This window comes from Gavialis gangeticus, unplaced genomic scaffold, assembly GCF_001723915.1.
Source record: "Gavialis gangeticus isolate Ggan-Ray unplaced genomic scaffold, GavGan_comp1, whole genome shotgun sequence".
NCBI lineage: Eukaryota > Metazoa > Chordata > Crocodylia > Gavialidae > Gavialis > Gavialis gangeticus.
Window position 1 is genome coordinate 34549378 of NW_017729006.1, and position 16535 is coordinate 34565912.

Sequence of the window (16535 nt, forward strand, 5' to 3'; positions counted from 1 at the left end):
GGCTTCCATTTTTGTTTCTCATCAGTAGTTCCCTAGCACAGCTTCTACAGAGGGGGAACAGTCATGCCATTTGCTTAACAGTGAGTCAGTTACGTTATTGTAAAAGGTTGCAAATTAACAGAAAAAACAAAGAAAGGGCAAACCCTGTTCAATGGTGAGAAGATGCAAAGAGGGATTATTTAAAAATACATAAATAATAGATTTTGGAATAGCTATTTTTTCTCTCACTATTCTGTTTTTTGAGAGGACATCTCCAAAGGCAAAAATCCCCCCTCTGAATCTGCCGTGTTCTTCTCCAGTTCTGCATCTTGCTTTCTTGCCATAGATAAAACTCAAAATGCCATCAATGGAAGGCAAGCACATGCAAAGAAAGCAGAATTTTGGACCATAGACCCCTTGTACCCCTCTGAAGATGATTGTTCCTCATTTCTCTTGGGAAACACAATTCTATATCTCATTTCATGCTGGATGAGAAACTCTTGCAGTAGTTGTGCTGCGCTATGGCTTTTTTGGTCACTACATAGTAAACTCAGCTCGGTCAGATGGTTAGAACCTCAATCGGAACAAAGATCCTGTATCCAGAGTTAAAGGGGAAATGCAGAAATTGTCCCCACATATGCACGGAGAATGTTTACTGAAAAAGGCCATCTGAACTACTGCAGTTAGGAAATCAGTAGCTTTGTGGGGAAACCAGAACTGTATTGAAGTTCCAGAACTTTGGTGCCACCTGGTGGGCAGTTTTTAAAAATAGTATTCACATGAGTCAACTCTTACAGGGTTTTTTTTTTTTTTTTTTTTTTTTTTTTTTTTTTTAGCAATACCCTTAAAAAAAAAAAAAAAGCACCATGCTAATCAAAACGAGTGTCCAGTGTCTCTGTTTGTAAATATCTGTCTATTAAATCAATACAGAGGTGCAGGTTGTAGCCATGTTGGTCTAAAGACATAGGCAGACAAGGTTTTTTGGGTGAATCTGACCAATTGGTCTAATAAAAGATATCAGATTCAACCAAAGAACCTTGTCTGACTAGTAAATCAATAATACATTCAAACATATGTAGGATAGCAGTTTCACCATACAATAATAAAGTTAAGTGAAAACAGTTAACAACTAATCTTGCCTTCTATTAAAAGAACCAGTTAAAAACAACTGCATATCTTTGGCCTTCCCCCTTCTCTCCAACCTCTAAGGCAGCCAAAACAATGGGGCGAGAGATGGAGAATTCTTAAAGCTTAAAGTAATTAAACTAGTAGGAGCATCTTTGGAGAGATCACAGAATGCTTAGCACTTAAAATAAGAAGTATTTTATTTGGGGTCTGGCTGGTTTTGCTGGCAGGTAAATTTATAGTCCGTACAGTATGCAAACAGGTTGTAAGCAGTATGTCGCTCCCAGCAGAACAATAGCATTTTTTCAGAAGGATTTGTTCCCTTGAAAACTAAATCCAGAACAAACTCTTGCGGTTGCCATAACAGACACTTCCTTGAAAAACAGGCTTGGCAAAACATGTCATGCTTAAGACATCCAAATGTTCGCTGTACTACAAATTTATATAGCCTATGAAATGTATTCACATATCTACTTAGGGGCTTTGTTACAGATACGAAATAGAAACAATCTTTTGTTTTATAAGTAGTGAATGGGAGGATTGTATTGAATAAGCCCCTAGAATTGGTCTGCAGAAGGAACATGTTGCCAGTCATATGGACAGGATCTTAAGATCCAAAGAAAAGTTGAAGAAGCAAAATTGGAAGCAGCAGTTCAAACCAAGGTTTGAGGTACTCAGAAAGAAGCAGGAGCATAGAGAACACAGTGAGCAGGCAGGCTGAAGCTTGTAGGTTAACAAAAGAGAAGCTGAAGGACAAAAAAGGGTTTGCAAATGGGAGGAAGTCATGTTGAATGGTTGCTTACTCAAGCTAGGCTGGCCTCCTTGCCTCAAAATGACACTGTAGTTGGGAAATGGTGGTGCTTTGGGACTGGATGTGAAAAATGAGCAGTAACATGTTGACTACTGTGAGAAGCAAGGGAGAAGTGGGGTAAGACTACTTAAGCCTGTAAACTCCTGCCAGGGAGACAGTACCACTTATGCACATAATACATTGGGCCTGACCTTACCTTCAACCTGAAGGTACTAGTATAAAACAATATAGAGTATAACAGCAATCAGCAAGGCAAAGTCATTGGCCCATAATCCACAGACCCTGCATGTCAGGCAAGTAGTGGTTTGCAAGACCTAGAACGGAAATGCGATGAAGAGCAAGTGGGAGTTAACATTCCTAGTTAATTGGGGAGGTAGGGCACAAAGAGGAGGTCAGAGTTAAAATGTTTGTGACTAGACAACGTAATGACTTGCACATGTACACTTCAGCAACTGGATCAAGTACAAGGCAACTGGAAAGTTTATTTAGTTTCCATTCTCTGCTCATCCCCCCCACCCCCACTATGCACTTTAATGTTGAGTAGCAACTGTAACACTAGCATTTTGATTGTGGTATTACTATGGGTTATGATTATGCAACTCAGTTCAGAATCCTGATTTACTGAAGACCTAAATCTTCATGGACCAACTCGACAGCTGTACCAGGTCATAGCAGCTGAGGCTCTGGACCAATATAAAAACATAATCGGTGCCCTACTGGGTCAGAGCAGAGGTCTATCTTGCCCAATATCCGATTCCTCAGAGCGACCAAGAGGTCACTGTGGTTCAGGGGAAAGACTTATTTTATGCAGGATCTATCCAGACTGACTCATCTCCTCCATCCCTCCTCTCCTCCACCTGCCCCAGCTTCCAGTATTCAGAGACCTAGGAAGTCAATGCCTAGATTACACCCCCTAATGGTTATTTTAATACCGATGCCCATTGCAGGGACATGCAGAAAATGTATCATGGCTCTGCCCTCCGCTCTAAGTCCCAGCTCTTGCTGTCACCACCCCATGATCTTGGCCCCATGCACCTGTCCCACTCCTAGATGCTGCTCCCCATGCCCTGCCCACAGGGGTCCTGGGCCAGTCTCCATAGAGACCCTACCAGTCCACTCTGTCTGACACCTCTGGCGCTGGGTGCGGGGCAGAAACGCTGGCGGCAGCAGCAGCAGTGTGAGGGCTGCTAGGAAGCAGAATCTGGCCGCCACATCACCCAGCCCCATGGACTACAGTTCCTGTGTGCAGGGATGGGACAGACTGCTCCATGTCAGGTGGCACATCCACACCTGGCAGTGGTAGGACCAGCTGCATATGCCGCGTCCTGGGCTGCCCCTGTGCCTGGGCTGAGGGACCCTGGGCCAGATACAATCACTTGGTGGGCTACATCTGGCCCATGGGCTGTATTTTGCTCACTCTCAGTTTAAAGCCAAAAGGCTCAAAATATTACCATATAGTTTGAGCTGGACCCCAGCACAGTCAACAGCATTTTAAGCCATGGTTATTCCACAGGCCAGCACTGCTCAGTATGTGTGTGTACTCCAGATATTCCCCCAATCAAAGGATCCACATGCTAATTAGCCGCTGCTTGTGACTGGAACTAGGTATTCTTGTCAGAAGTCCTGGGATCCTCCAAAAATATATATACAGATGAGGCATAGGGCCACCTGGCCTGGCTCTACCTCATGGAGGGTGGGGCCACACCACTCACATGCAACAGACCAAGAGAGGGGGCAACAGCCTCACCAAATCAATGTTTGGCAATGTCTGCCAGTTATTTAAAGCTGGTGAAGAAACGGGAATGATTGGAAAGGGGGAACTAAGGTGCAACTCAGCTCTGGGAGCGGAGAGGAAGCTGAAATGTATTTGATGTGGTGGTTCACTATGACTTGAAAAAACAGTTGGCACTGACAGGGACTGAACACAATGGCTACTATGTCTTTGGGGAGGGAGGGAGGAAGGAACAGGGAGTGCTGCACTAACTCAGACTTATGCTGGTAGGATCCTACCAGCATATTTGCCCACTATGGGCCTTGGCCTTGTGCAGAGTGTCTTATGGGCATGATCAGTGCAGGCTGCATTCATCCAACTTCACAGTTGATTTCCCGGATTGAGCACATGCTGCAGCAGTTTAATGACGCCTCATCTATTTAATGAGGTTTACCTTGGCCAAGGAACCAGAAAATTTCCAAGGAATTGTATTTTGAATTATTCATGTTGTAAAGCATATAAAAAACCTGTTTGTCTGGGAGTGACAGCTTTGAAGTATTTGATACTTTGAACTATCCAATATTGAACTCCACAGTTTTCAGATGATAGGTTTTACTCTATAATCCTCTACCTCATCTCCCCTCAGAGGCATAGGCGAATGGTAGGGGATGCATGTGCCCCCCTTGATGGCCAACACTGATGCTGTCGGTAGGCAGCTTCTGCAGGCGCCCCCCACAGATTCAGGAGGCACCAGTCACTCATGCTCAGAGGTCTTTTTCTCTACAGTAAAAGATCTGGATCTGACCTATTCAGCCTCTCCATAACCCTGATCATCCTTGTTGCCTCTCTCTCTACCTCTTCTAGTTCCACTACATTCTTTTGGGGGGGGGGGACCAGAACTGCACACAACATTCAAGATGTGGGAATCCCATGTGTTTATACAGCATAACAATGACATTTTCTGCTTTGTTTGTAGTTCCTTAATTAAGAGAGCCCAATATACTGTTTGCCATTCAACTAGTGCTGAACAGGGGGCTGATGTTTTGTGGAACAATCTGCAATAGTTCTAAGAACATCTTTCCTAAGAAGTAGAAATTCAGTAAGAATCCATAATTGTGTATATGCATCTTGAGTTACTCTTTCCTACATGTACCCAGTGTATTTACCAACACTGAACTTCATACATGTAATGCTATTGCTTTTCTGTCCAATAAACAAGGCTTCCTTTACTAAACAGTGTTCTTGAAAAATCATTAATATGCAACTACAGTATATTCAAACTATACTTTAAATTTATACTAACTGACAACAACTTGCTGAAGTGAAAGCCATTAATTCCTATAGTTCCCTTCAAGCAGTGTTCATATAACTGTATATGAAAGCTGAGGAAGACTGCCATCTTAAATGGGTCACAATAGCTGAGGCTCTAAGCCCTGAAAAAGGGATGAATACTTATGCTCATCTGCAGCACCGCTATATCTGATACTGTTCTACACATAATAATGAGTCAAATGTACGACTACCCCCTTGGACTACTACTGCCATATAAATATTGGTCCCCCCGCCCCTGCGCTTTTAAAAATTCTTTATTCTGTTTAGGATATTTACTTCAAAACCTCTCTCCTTATGAAAGCAGCTCTTTAAGGTACTTTGACTCGAAGGTAGAGCACAGGTATTAATATTCCCATCAGTACACTTGTCCTTTTGTGCCCATGCATTAAGGCTCTGTTCAAAATCTGTTCATGTCCCTAATCTGTCTAGAGAGCTTTTCCTGAATATCCAACGCTAATTCACAGCCTATAAAAAGGGGAGCGGGGTGGGTGTGGGGGGGAGGAGAGAGAGTGTGGCTGAGAAATGTTATGCTTAAATTTTAGTGGTCTCCTCCCAATAAGAAAAACAAAATGCATGCACTACAAAAACTAGCATTTCCACAGCAAAGATCACTATGGTAAGCACTCTCTCCAGACAATAACTTACAATAAGGGCATAAAGAATCTGGGGTCCAGATACATTTACTTGGCCACCCAGGTATCCCTGACATAAATAAAACAGAACTAAAAAAGTGCCCCAACTCTGATATGAGTTTTATGGAGGCAATGAAAGGCCAGTGATGCTATTGAAGCTTTAACCTCTCTTGCAAAATATGTACATGAAGCTGATTACTGTTGTTTTCAATTCTGAATGTTTGCTTCTCATTCTCTGAGCTCCTGGGATGCTACTACTGTGAAAACCTGGGCCCATGGAAGTCGATGGCAAAGCCTCTATTGGTTTCAATAAGGCCATAATTTACCCAGCATGAGTCCAACCAAAATTACCTGTGTGGCAAATATATGAACAAATCCATAGGCTCCCTATGTCTGCATAACTGTTACTCTCCTGCTCATCACAGTATTGCACTAAATAATGACAACATGGATAGACCTTCTTGCTATAAAAGCTTGGTTTCTACTACAAGAAATAAGAATCTCCCTTAGCTTACATCAGCTTAAGCCTAGTAAGAAAGACATGAGCAGTTCTGTCCCAGGAAAATCTGATTTAACAATGTTCCTCTACTTAATGGGAACAAACTAAAATCACACATTTTAGAAAACTGGAAAATATTTAGTTTCCATCCATCTAAGCCTGTCAAGGTCATCTGTTTTGTTAATAGATATCCATTTGCTCGCTCCGGTTTTTTTAAACAAGTCCATTACGAATCCAAAAACCAGGGTGCTTTCAAAAGTAGTAAATGAGATGCTGGCAACTTCTAACCTTCTGCAAATCTTTACTAGTGGATTTTAAAAAAAAAAACTAAATAAGAGAAGGGTCTATTTGGATGAACCAGCATTTTCAGCAAAAAATATTGTTGGAAAATTCTCAGCCTGCTTTGACACCATTTGATGTAGGATGGTGGTATACTGGCCCAGGAATAACTTTGCTTTAATGTAGGCATTGGGCAGTCCATAGTTTACTGCCACACCTTCAATGGAAAGGCATGGGTTTTTTGTTTTGTTTTGGGTTTTTTTTGTTGATGCAAGATATTTTGTATACAAGAATACGTAAATTGAGGGCAAATTCTCATGTGGCATAAACACGGCCAGGTGAGTTGGGTTAACCAGCATTTTGCCTGCTTTGCCATCACAGAAAACTTGCCATACAAATTCCAGACATTAGCATGAATCATTTTGTTCTGAAGAGACATGACAAGGGCACAGTAAAACTTACTGTTGCTTTGTCCAAGTGAGTCAGTTGCTCCAAATTTTGCTGTATTGTTGAAAGGAAGCAACAAAGCATAACATTTTGCCATCTGATACCAATTACAAGCTACAGCTGCAGCAGTAAATCTGTTTCATACTATTGGCTATAGACCCTTGAAAGCAGCAGCACAGGGCAGCCCTAGCATCTCCAGTTCTAGGGTTCTATTTATACAGTCATTAAAGAGGAACTAATTCTTAATTATGTGCACACAAACACAGAAGTGCAAGTGAGCCTAGATTTCAGGAGCATTAAGCTCAGATATTCATTTTAAAACCAAGATGTAATTCATACAGATGATGCACAGTTTTTGATGGTGCATGTTCTACTTAGCTTTAACCTTCCATCATTAACAGTGAGGAATTATACACGTGCTGGGAGGAAAAACAACATACTCTTAACATAGCTGACCTAACATGTTCTGAAAAAACACAATTATTTTTGTAGCTATATACAAGATTGGAAAACACTGGTAGCTTTACACAATTCACAAAAAAGGATAAAACACTGTATATTTACTCAAATTAATGCACGGCTGTTGCATTCAATACTTCCTAAATCATAGTTTCCTGAAACAAGCCTTCCCTTCCACTGCTTTACAGATGACATGTGATAGATGAACTCTATGACTTGGTTATAAAACAGCGTCTATTTGGCAGTCGTACTCTGCATTATACCCCAAATGCTGTAACTACACGTTTCATCATTCGGAACCCAGAATTCCTTCTTCACTTCCATTCCCTTTCTTGCTGTACTTAGTTATGATGCCAGATAACCAAGGTAACATGGCACAGAAAGACCAAGAGTACTGTATTTTAGAGACTTTACCATGTCTCTTTCACAGGAAGCATCACTTACTGCTTAAAATCCATGAGCATTCTAAACTCCTTTTAGTATATGAAATAGGAATAACACTATGTTGTAGTGATGTCTTGAGATTTGATACAATATCTGCATAGTGCTTTGAAAATTACAGTATCATTATCAAAGGTAGAGCCAACTCTGCCTTTGCATGAGGCTTAGAAAGGATTTTAAGCATTTTATGCAAAAGTTTTTAAGTTTATAGGGCTTTGTTGTGTAAGCCCTTTCACCCTGGAGTCCTATTACCAGGAACAAATGGTTTGCCCAGGACCCAGAAAAATTAAAAACTGTACTTTGTCTAATCAAGCAAATTTAGATAGTGGTTTTCTTTTTCTTTTAGATGAAATCATTCTAGTTTTTTTTCTCCTTTTTAATGGCACTTTTGTTAAGTGGCTATTATGAAATTGCCCAATATTTACCCAATAACCCAATGTTTGCCCAATAAAACTGGTATGCAGCATTCATATGGAGGCTACTGTTCAAAGCACAGCCCTGATCCATCACTTTGGAAATCCCCTGGGCTAGATGCAAAAGAATGCATTTATTAGCAAATTCCTATTTTAAAGAGTTGCTATCAAGACATGGCTCTTTTCAGGATCTGATCCACATTCTGAACTACAAATCCTGCTGGGTGGTGCTGTGACATGTGGTTTTAGATATTAAAATTAATTGTCTGCTCAACTGTGAAACACCTCCCCACATCCTTTCCCTGATGCTGAATCTCAAATCCAAATAAGTTCCACATGTGCTCTCTTATAAACAGTACCCATCGGATGGGGTGGGGAACTTCAGAGTCAGTTTCCAAGTCTGCCCTTCTCTTAACTGGGGAAGCTTCCACTCGGTATACTGCTGCTTTGCAAATCAGCCCTTGCAGTTTGGCAGGGGTTGTGATGGCAGGCAGTTATGTGGGTTTGTGGCTGTGGCCTCTCAGCCTGTTTCCAAAGCAAAAAACCCCAAAACAAATAGCAAATGTGCTCTGTGCAAAACCACAAGTCATTAGAATTCAGTGATCCAACATTTTAGAGGTAGCCCCCAGCCTGTTCCATGGTTTATAACTGTATTTATTAAGTAGGAAAGGTTAAAAATAGATATGAAAAATAAGTCATCCTTGTTTAAAAAAAAATCATAAGCACAAGGACAAATGTTTTGTTCTTTGAAGGGCAATTTTTGCCACTTCCTTTACGGCAGAACTAGCCTTTCAGCTCTCCCTTTCCTGAATTTTCTGTAATAAGAAACGCACAGAGGCTACCAGCATTAGAGGTATCTCTCAAATTGGGGTATTCGAGCACTAGGGCCAGGTCCACTCGAGCATGGACATTTGGTTTCCCAGGGACAAGTAGCAGCAGCGCACCTTGTACTTCTGCTATGTCCCCAGGCAATACTGGTGCTACTTGTGCTTTGGCGCGCAGCAAGTTACCCCAGGTGGAGTACAGGAGGCTGGTCCTAGCAGCCCTACCTGGGATCCTGGGAGCCTCTTAGGGATGCAGCAGCAGCAATTCTGCCATGCAGAAACTGGCCAGCAGCCATAACCCAGCTTTGCTTTTGAGCAGCGTGCACTGCCTATGCATGCGCTGCTCCGCTTCCCCCACCCCGTGGATTTTTTTTTGACCCCTGGAGGGGTCAAAAAACCTCACAGAAAAAAAAAGCGTAGAAACGCATGCATGGGCAGCACTCCCTTGCAGCACAGAGAACATTTGAATGGGTGGAATGTGGCACCGCAGATGTGTTTGCAGTGCCACATACTGCACGACTGCTCATCTGGATGCATCCTAAGACTGTGATGTTGCCCTTAGCAAGGTGGTGCATTTCAGAACAACAATCTGACATGCCTGCATTAAAGATGCAGCCAGAAGAGACCTGTCACCCAATCCCCAGTGTTGCCTGAGTGCCATTCTGGCTGCTCTGGGATCTGGAATACATGCTGCACACAACACACTCACCAGCCAGTTGGGGACCCATACTGTTTGCAGTTCCTGCAGATACCATATGCACCATGGGTCCAGGCTTAGCTGGAGCAGGCATTCCTCCTGGCACAGTCCCAAGCTAGCTGAGGGAAGGGTGGGGGAAGCTGCATGTGGTGCAGATCCTGAAACAGACCACATGTGCTGTCCATCTGGGGTGGGCACTGCATGCTGCACACAGCATCCACTCCCATGCTACACCTCAGTTTACTGACTGGCAGAAACCAAGTATCATGCTTCATTTCTTCAGCAACATCAGGTGGGAACAAACCAAGAACAAACACACCCTTTGTGATTCATCTTCTGTTTCACTGACGAGTCCTGCAATCTGATATTTTAAACAATCACACAACCGTGTGAAAAGGGAAACTAAGCATGTGCGTTTAGCTATTTTAACATAAGAAGCGCACATGCAGAGTGGCCTTGTAGCTCAAAACTAAAAAAAAAACAAAACAAAAAACACAAAAGTAGAAACCCTCTCTGAAAGTAATGCTTGAGATTTTTAACCCTTTACTGATATGTCTACTAAGACAAGTTCCAATTGGTCACCTGTCTGTTACCTGCCTTAACTCCTCACTCTTCAAATGCATTTGCAAATACTTAATGGCATCTTTTCGTCCAGTGGTGGATTATGTTGCGCATAATCCTTGGAACGAGAATGTCACTTTATGTTGCCATCACAGTTAATGAATGCGTGGGCATTTGTGGAGGGATTTTTTCTTCTTTAACCAGCAGTTAAAATTCATACTGAAAATGGCAATAAAAGCCTTGCACTCATCCCTACAAAACGATGTGCAATTCCTGGTCTCAAAGCACACATCAAAGTGATGAGTAAAAGTTTTTATGTGAACTGTTTTAAACTGATCATTAATTTAAAGAGATTTTCAGGGGATTGAAGATTCACTTGTCAGGTACTGTGTGCCCTTTTAATAAGCCTCTTAACAGCAATACTGACAGATAGCATGCCCTAATTTAGTAAATGAGACTGTCCCTGCCTAGATTTCCTTGCATTGCTCCAGTGTTAGAGAAAGAAATGAATGCAGGGTGCCTGCTGCCCTCTTTGGGGAAATATGCTATAAAAAGACCTTCCTCAGACTCAGTTTTTATGGCATTTTGCTGTGCCACCCTCTGTTCTGCCCCACTTCTATGCTTCATTCCTTTAAGGTCTATTTAAAGGTAATGGTCTTGCATTTTAAAGCATTGGAACTCCAGGCACTTAGGTTAGAAGGTCTGTCCTTACACAGGCTTCAAGTGACTCACTCCAGTCAGGTCATGTGGATCTCCCCACTTTACTTCCCCTGTGATGGACCAAACTCTTTCTTCTATCCTTTGTCTAGTTGCACTGTAACCTCCTTAGGGCACCCAGCACAACAGGCCTTCAACCCTAGCTGGGATCTCCAAGTGTTATGATAAAACAACACTATTTTCCTTGACATATTACCTAGAAAATGTATGAAATCCAGGGGAAAAAAAATGGTGTCACTATTGGCCAGCTGTTCTCCAAGAAACAGTATCGGTACTCTTAAAATACACTAGAAAAAGAAAAGAGCTGTTATACATCTATTCCATCTCTCTGTTAGCACTGGATTGTTCCCTAAGTTTTCCAGTTCTCTTCTGCCAATTTTCTAAGTTTCAAGTTAACATTACTTTGATTTACATATTTAATTTACAGTGCTGAATCCAATGTGATGTGGCTGTGTTTGTTTTCCTTGTGTTTCAACAAGATCGTCTTGTAATGGAGCAAATCTTCCTGTTAGCTTCCCAAGCCTACTGAAATAATAGCAGGGTTTTTCCATTGACTAGGGTGGGCTTTGGATCAGGCCCATACCTCAACACAGAAAGAGATGACGTTCATGTAGGACTAGGCAGGCGTCAGTCAACAAAGTAAAAAGAAGATTAGGTGCCTGCAATCCAAAACTGTATTATGCTGCATGCTTCTGAAACAAGTGGCTACCAGACTCTGACTTGCACAGAGATAAAAGGTCATATTAATTCCTGGTACAATGCCACTGAAAACAATGCAACATACTTTCCCCACACTGGTATTTATAGAAATAGGAATACCTTCTTGAACTTCAAAATGAGTTACAGGGACAAGATGCATAATTAATATTTGTAAAGGGCTTAAATTCTGATGGAAGACGTTGTTACATAAGCATATAAGTAATTTAGTATTTAAAAAAATAAAATTGATGCTTATGCTGTTACCCAAGCATGGTGCTGAAGAGATCTTTATTCATTTTCAACATTTTAAAAATTGGTAGGCAAAAAGAAGAGGAAGGTGTCTCTTTTTCTTTCCACTTGTCTTGAAGAAAAATATTTTTTTTAAAGCTAGAACCTGACTGTTCAGTGGAATTTACCCTGCAGTGTAGAAGATCTTCTGCAAAAGAGTAATTTTGAGTGTCTCTGGGGAAGTCTGGCTCAGCAAGATCAATGGCAAGACTTCCATCAACTTTTCTGGGGCCAAGATCACATCCCAGAGATACCTTTGTTCACAGTTTTTTGCAGCAGCATATGGTATTCCACGTGCTACTCTGCTGCAATTTCTTGCTTACAATTTAGGTTCAGGAAAGTGCCTCTCCAAGCTGGGGCTAGAAACAGGAATCAAATGCTTGCCCATCAAAATACAACTTTGGTACCACATGCCTTTATAAAAATGGAGAGTGAAACTGGATTAAATTACTTTAGGAATTGAACCCATTTTCACTGAAATCAATGGCAAAAGCCCTAGCAGGATTAAAATAACTGCAGACTTGTCATGAGAAAGAAACCCTGCTCCCTGTATTTAGTGCAACATAGGCAAAATTAATTCTAGGAAGGATACACCCAAGAAGCTTGTTATCAGTTTTATATGGAAATTATGAACCCCTCACTGGAGGAATGAAGCCAGCTTAGCTCCAGACAACTGACTCTCACTTGGGCAAAACCTGGAATACATGCTTGTGTTTCAAAATCAAAGCTTCATGGGTACTTACTGGAGCTTGCTTCCTGTAACAAACTCTAAAATGGGGAATTTTAAGTTGTGAACAGACATAACACTTAAACTGGTTTAAGGGCAGTGTACTTCTGGACACTTGAAGTTTACACTCCAGTTTAGAATGGCTTAAACCACCTGAACAGTTTCAAAAATATAATCTGGATAATCGAGTATTATTTGGAACTGGTTCTCTGTGAATCAGCTGTGTTATGTGCAGACACCAAGCATATAAACACTAGCATCTGCTGGCCATCCAGGCATGAGGCACCCCCCCCTCCCAACTTCAGCACAGCACCTGACTGCTCTGGTATGCAGCCAGAACTCTGCTGCCCCAACCTCTATTGTCTGCACTTGGCTAAAGTGTCCCTGGCTAGGAGCAGCTCTCTTCAGCTTTTAAAAAGCTGGCCAATTTTTCCCCATTGCTGGCAACTGATCAGCAATCAGTTGCTAGCAAATTCCATGCATTCCATGCTTATTTAAGGTGAGAGGTGGCCAGGTGGATTGGGGGAGGTGCCTGGACCCCTGCTTTTGTGTGCCTGGGGACTGGGGTTTCTGAAGGCTGGGCTCTGCACTTGGTCAACTTCTCCATTGGTGACAGTCCTCAGGCAGCCCCCAGGAGCCTTCCCTCCAACTTCCCCCAACCCCCAAAATCAGCCTGGGATGTATCCCACCCTGGTCAACTTCCAGGAATTTAAGTATATTTATGTTCATCTTGAGAGAATGTGCTCTTTAAAAGCTCTGGCAGCTTTGAAATGCCCCATTCCTGGGAGTCTGAAAGCAGGGATCTAGGTCGCCCCATCCCTCCTCCATACACACTCCCAGTCATGGTACCACCACACAGATGTCAGTAAGGTGCATGAATGTGTCTTCGCTAAATTCAGTGTTAGTGAAAAGGGATAGCAGAAATCTGCATTTGGGCGATATTCTCCTGGGTGGCATCTCCCTCCCCCCGGTAGCATGTCAATGCCTAAAAAGTGATGGTTCTACTTAACCCTTAGTAGCATATGTGTGAACACCCCTGACCCAGGACTATTGTAAACTGGTTTCCAATCAGTGACATTCTTGGGACAGTGCAAGTGTTACATCTGTCCGCACCCTTGGGAGTAAGGGTTGTTGCAAGCTACACCTGAGCAGGTGTTGCCACAATGCAGACATCTTATAGTGGTATCCTGTCTCTAAGGCAGGGGTGGGCAAAATATGGCCCGCATCTGGCCCATGAGGCCATTCTATCTGGCCTGTGAGGCCCCTAAAAAATTCAAAAAATTAATATTGATCCGTTCTCATTTTTGACAGGAACCAGGGGCAGTAGGACCCAGGGGAAGCCCAGTAGGCTCCTGCAACAGCAGGGCCTGCCCGCCCGCGCCCCCCAAGCCCTTCCCCCCTAGAAGGGGCTTCTGGCCTGGGACCATGCAAGTGCACCATGCCAGAACCTCAGGTAACGGAGGGTGGGGACCCCAGGCAGGGAAGGAGCCCAGTGAAGAGCGCCCCCCCACCCTGTGGCTGGTGCTCCCTGCTGCAGCTGCTTGCCCTACGCAGGCTGTGAGCAGCTGCAGTGCGGGGTGCTGGCTGTGAGGCGCCAGCCACAGTGCGGGCAAGGGGTCACTGTTCCCTGCGCTCCACACCAGCTTGTAACCTGCCCCCGCTGCCTGCCTGGGCCCCATGCTGGCTCCGGGTTTGCCCGCTGGGGCTGCGCACAGCGGCAGCAGCTGCACCCTGCCACGCTGGGCAATGTCAGCTGCTTCTGCCCACCCGGAGCTCACGCTCTGGGTAGCCCAGAGGTGGCAGTGACAAACACTACCCAATGCAGCAAGCAGGGGGGCTGCAGCTGCTGCCGCTGCGCACAGCCCTGATGGGCGAATGCAGGGCCCAGGCTGGCAGTAGGCTGGGTTACAAGCTAGTGCTGAGTGTGGGGGGAAAAGCGGCCCCTCCCCTGCCCCATAGCTGCTCGCAGCCCGCCTAGGGCTGCCTGTACCTGGTCAGGACAGCCCCGCGTGGGTTGTGAGCAGCTGCAGCAGGGAGCGCCAGCCACGGGGTGGGGGCGGGGGCCGCTTTTCCCCGTACTCAGCACCAGCTCGTTCTCTGCCGGTGAGCACAGGGGTCGGGGCTGCACGATGCCCCCAGCCTGTACTGTGGGGCACTCAGAGTGAATGGGTGCACACGGCCCACAACGGTATCCCGGGGCCAGCACCAGCAGGGCCCAGAGCAGGGTGGCAGGAGTACAGGGTCCTGGCCAGCAGGGCCTCTATGGAGCCAGGCCAGCAGGAGCCCAACCCAGCTCCACAGGCCCCTGCCAGCCTGCACCCCGCTCTGGGCCCCACCAGTGCTTGCCCTGAGACATTGGTCCCAAGATGGTGACCAGGGGGCGGGGCACCTGTCAAGGGGCGGGGTTACCCTTGCAGCCCTTGACAGCTTGCCAAAACTGGGTATGCAGCCCTCCGCCGGAAATAATTGCCTGCCCCTGCTCTAAGGTAAACTGCTCTGCATGTATTGAAAAGATTAAGCCCCTAATATAAATAGCTTTGGTCTGTCTACCCTTCTAAGCAACAATTCTTTCAGACAGGAGCTCCAACTGTGACAGAGATCAAACTTTCCTCCTCCTCCCTTTTTATTGGAGAAGCATTAGAGGTAACTGAACACCTTTAGCTGCATCAAACTAATGTGTTGTACTGGCACATAAATTTCATCCTGGCAGACTTACTGGTACAGAAAATCCCCACTATTAGCCTTTAAGCAAAAAGGCATAAAATACTATGTTTTCTCGCAAACAATGTGTACTTTCTCCAAAAAATATGCAGAGATAATTAGGGTGTGTATTATATGCAAGGGTCTAGAAATCTGGCAGGGGATATGGAGGGTACAGTGATTGCAGCATTAATTGCTATGCTGAATTAGACCCTTTGCACAGCCCTAGACTTACCTTGCTGGATCAGTCTGTGGGCCTCATCTGATGTGTGGGACTGGGAACAGGCTGGGTTTCTTAGCAGCTGCTACTCAGTTAGCCAAGATAAAATCTATTCTTCTTGGTTGTACCTTTAAAAAAAACCCATAAAAACAGAGTGTCTGTTATATTTTGGGTGGGTTATATGGGGTGAAAATATGGTACACATCCAATAGAATGCTGCTTCTCAAACTTGCCCTATCATCACTCTTTCATCCACAGTAGGTGCCACTTATAACTTACAATTGCACTTCCAGTGGAAGGAGTAAGATCTAGTTTCTGACTAAATCAACTAGTTAACATAAGTCAACTGGGAGCAGAAAGTAAAATGTGTTTCTTGCTTAGAAATCACAAGTCGGTATTTCATGCAAAGAACATGATCTTATCTTATTTCAGTTTTACACATATCTTCCGTAACAGTTGCCCCTGCTTATTAAGCACCTAGGAATTTGGCCACAGATTTTAGAATGAATAGGATATAGAACCATTTAAAAAAAAAAAAGGAGATTCAGCCCCACTACCAATTACTAAAAAATAGCCAATTAACACTTGGTAAAGCTGTGGGTGAGTACAGAGAGTCAAAAAGCCCAAAGCTGAACCTATTCAATCTTTGCAGGTTAGTCTAAGATTCATAAATTGAACTGATAAGCAAGTTAACAGACATTCACCTCTGATTCCAGAAATGCAGCTGCATGCTTGCAGCGGCCCAGGCTAGAAGCCAAGGGGCTCTAGAGCATGCCTCCCTGCTCAGCCAGAGCAGAAAGCTTGGGCCAAGGCTAGCCTGTTCATCCTGTGAGGGGGGAGGGGGTTGCAGGGGAGGTGCAAAGCATCCTGGGATGCTGGGGAACTAGGAGTTGACTTGAATCTGGAGGATGATGTTCAAATCCTGATGTTTAAAAAGTTGACATGTTTGTAATCCTGCATTTGTCTCTGGGATT

General features: G+C 43.9%; 1 long non-coding RNA gene across 1 annotated transcript in view; it reads right to left on the bottom strand.

The window, feature by feature from the left end:
* Window positions 1–15575: 15575 nt before the first annotated feature.
* LOC109291988 overlaps window positions 15576–16535 on the bottom strand; it is an 11475-nt gene continuing 10515 nt past the window's right edge. The window contains exon 2 of the long non-coding RNA XR_002096011.1: window positions 15576–15689. This is a non-coding gene — a long non-coding RNA (uncharacterized LOC109291988). The remainder of the gene's footprint in view (window positions 15690–16535) is intronic.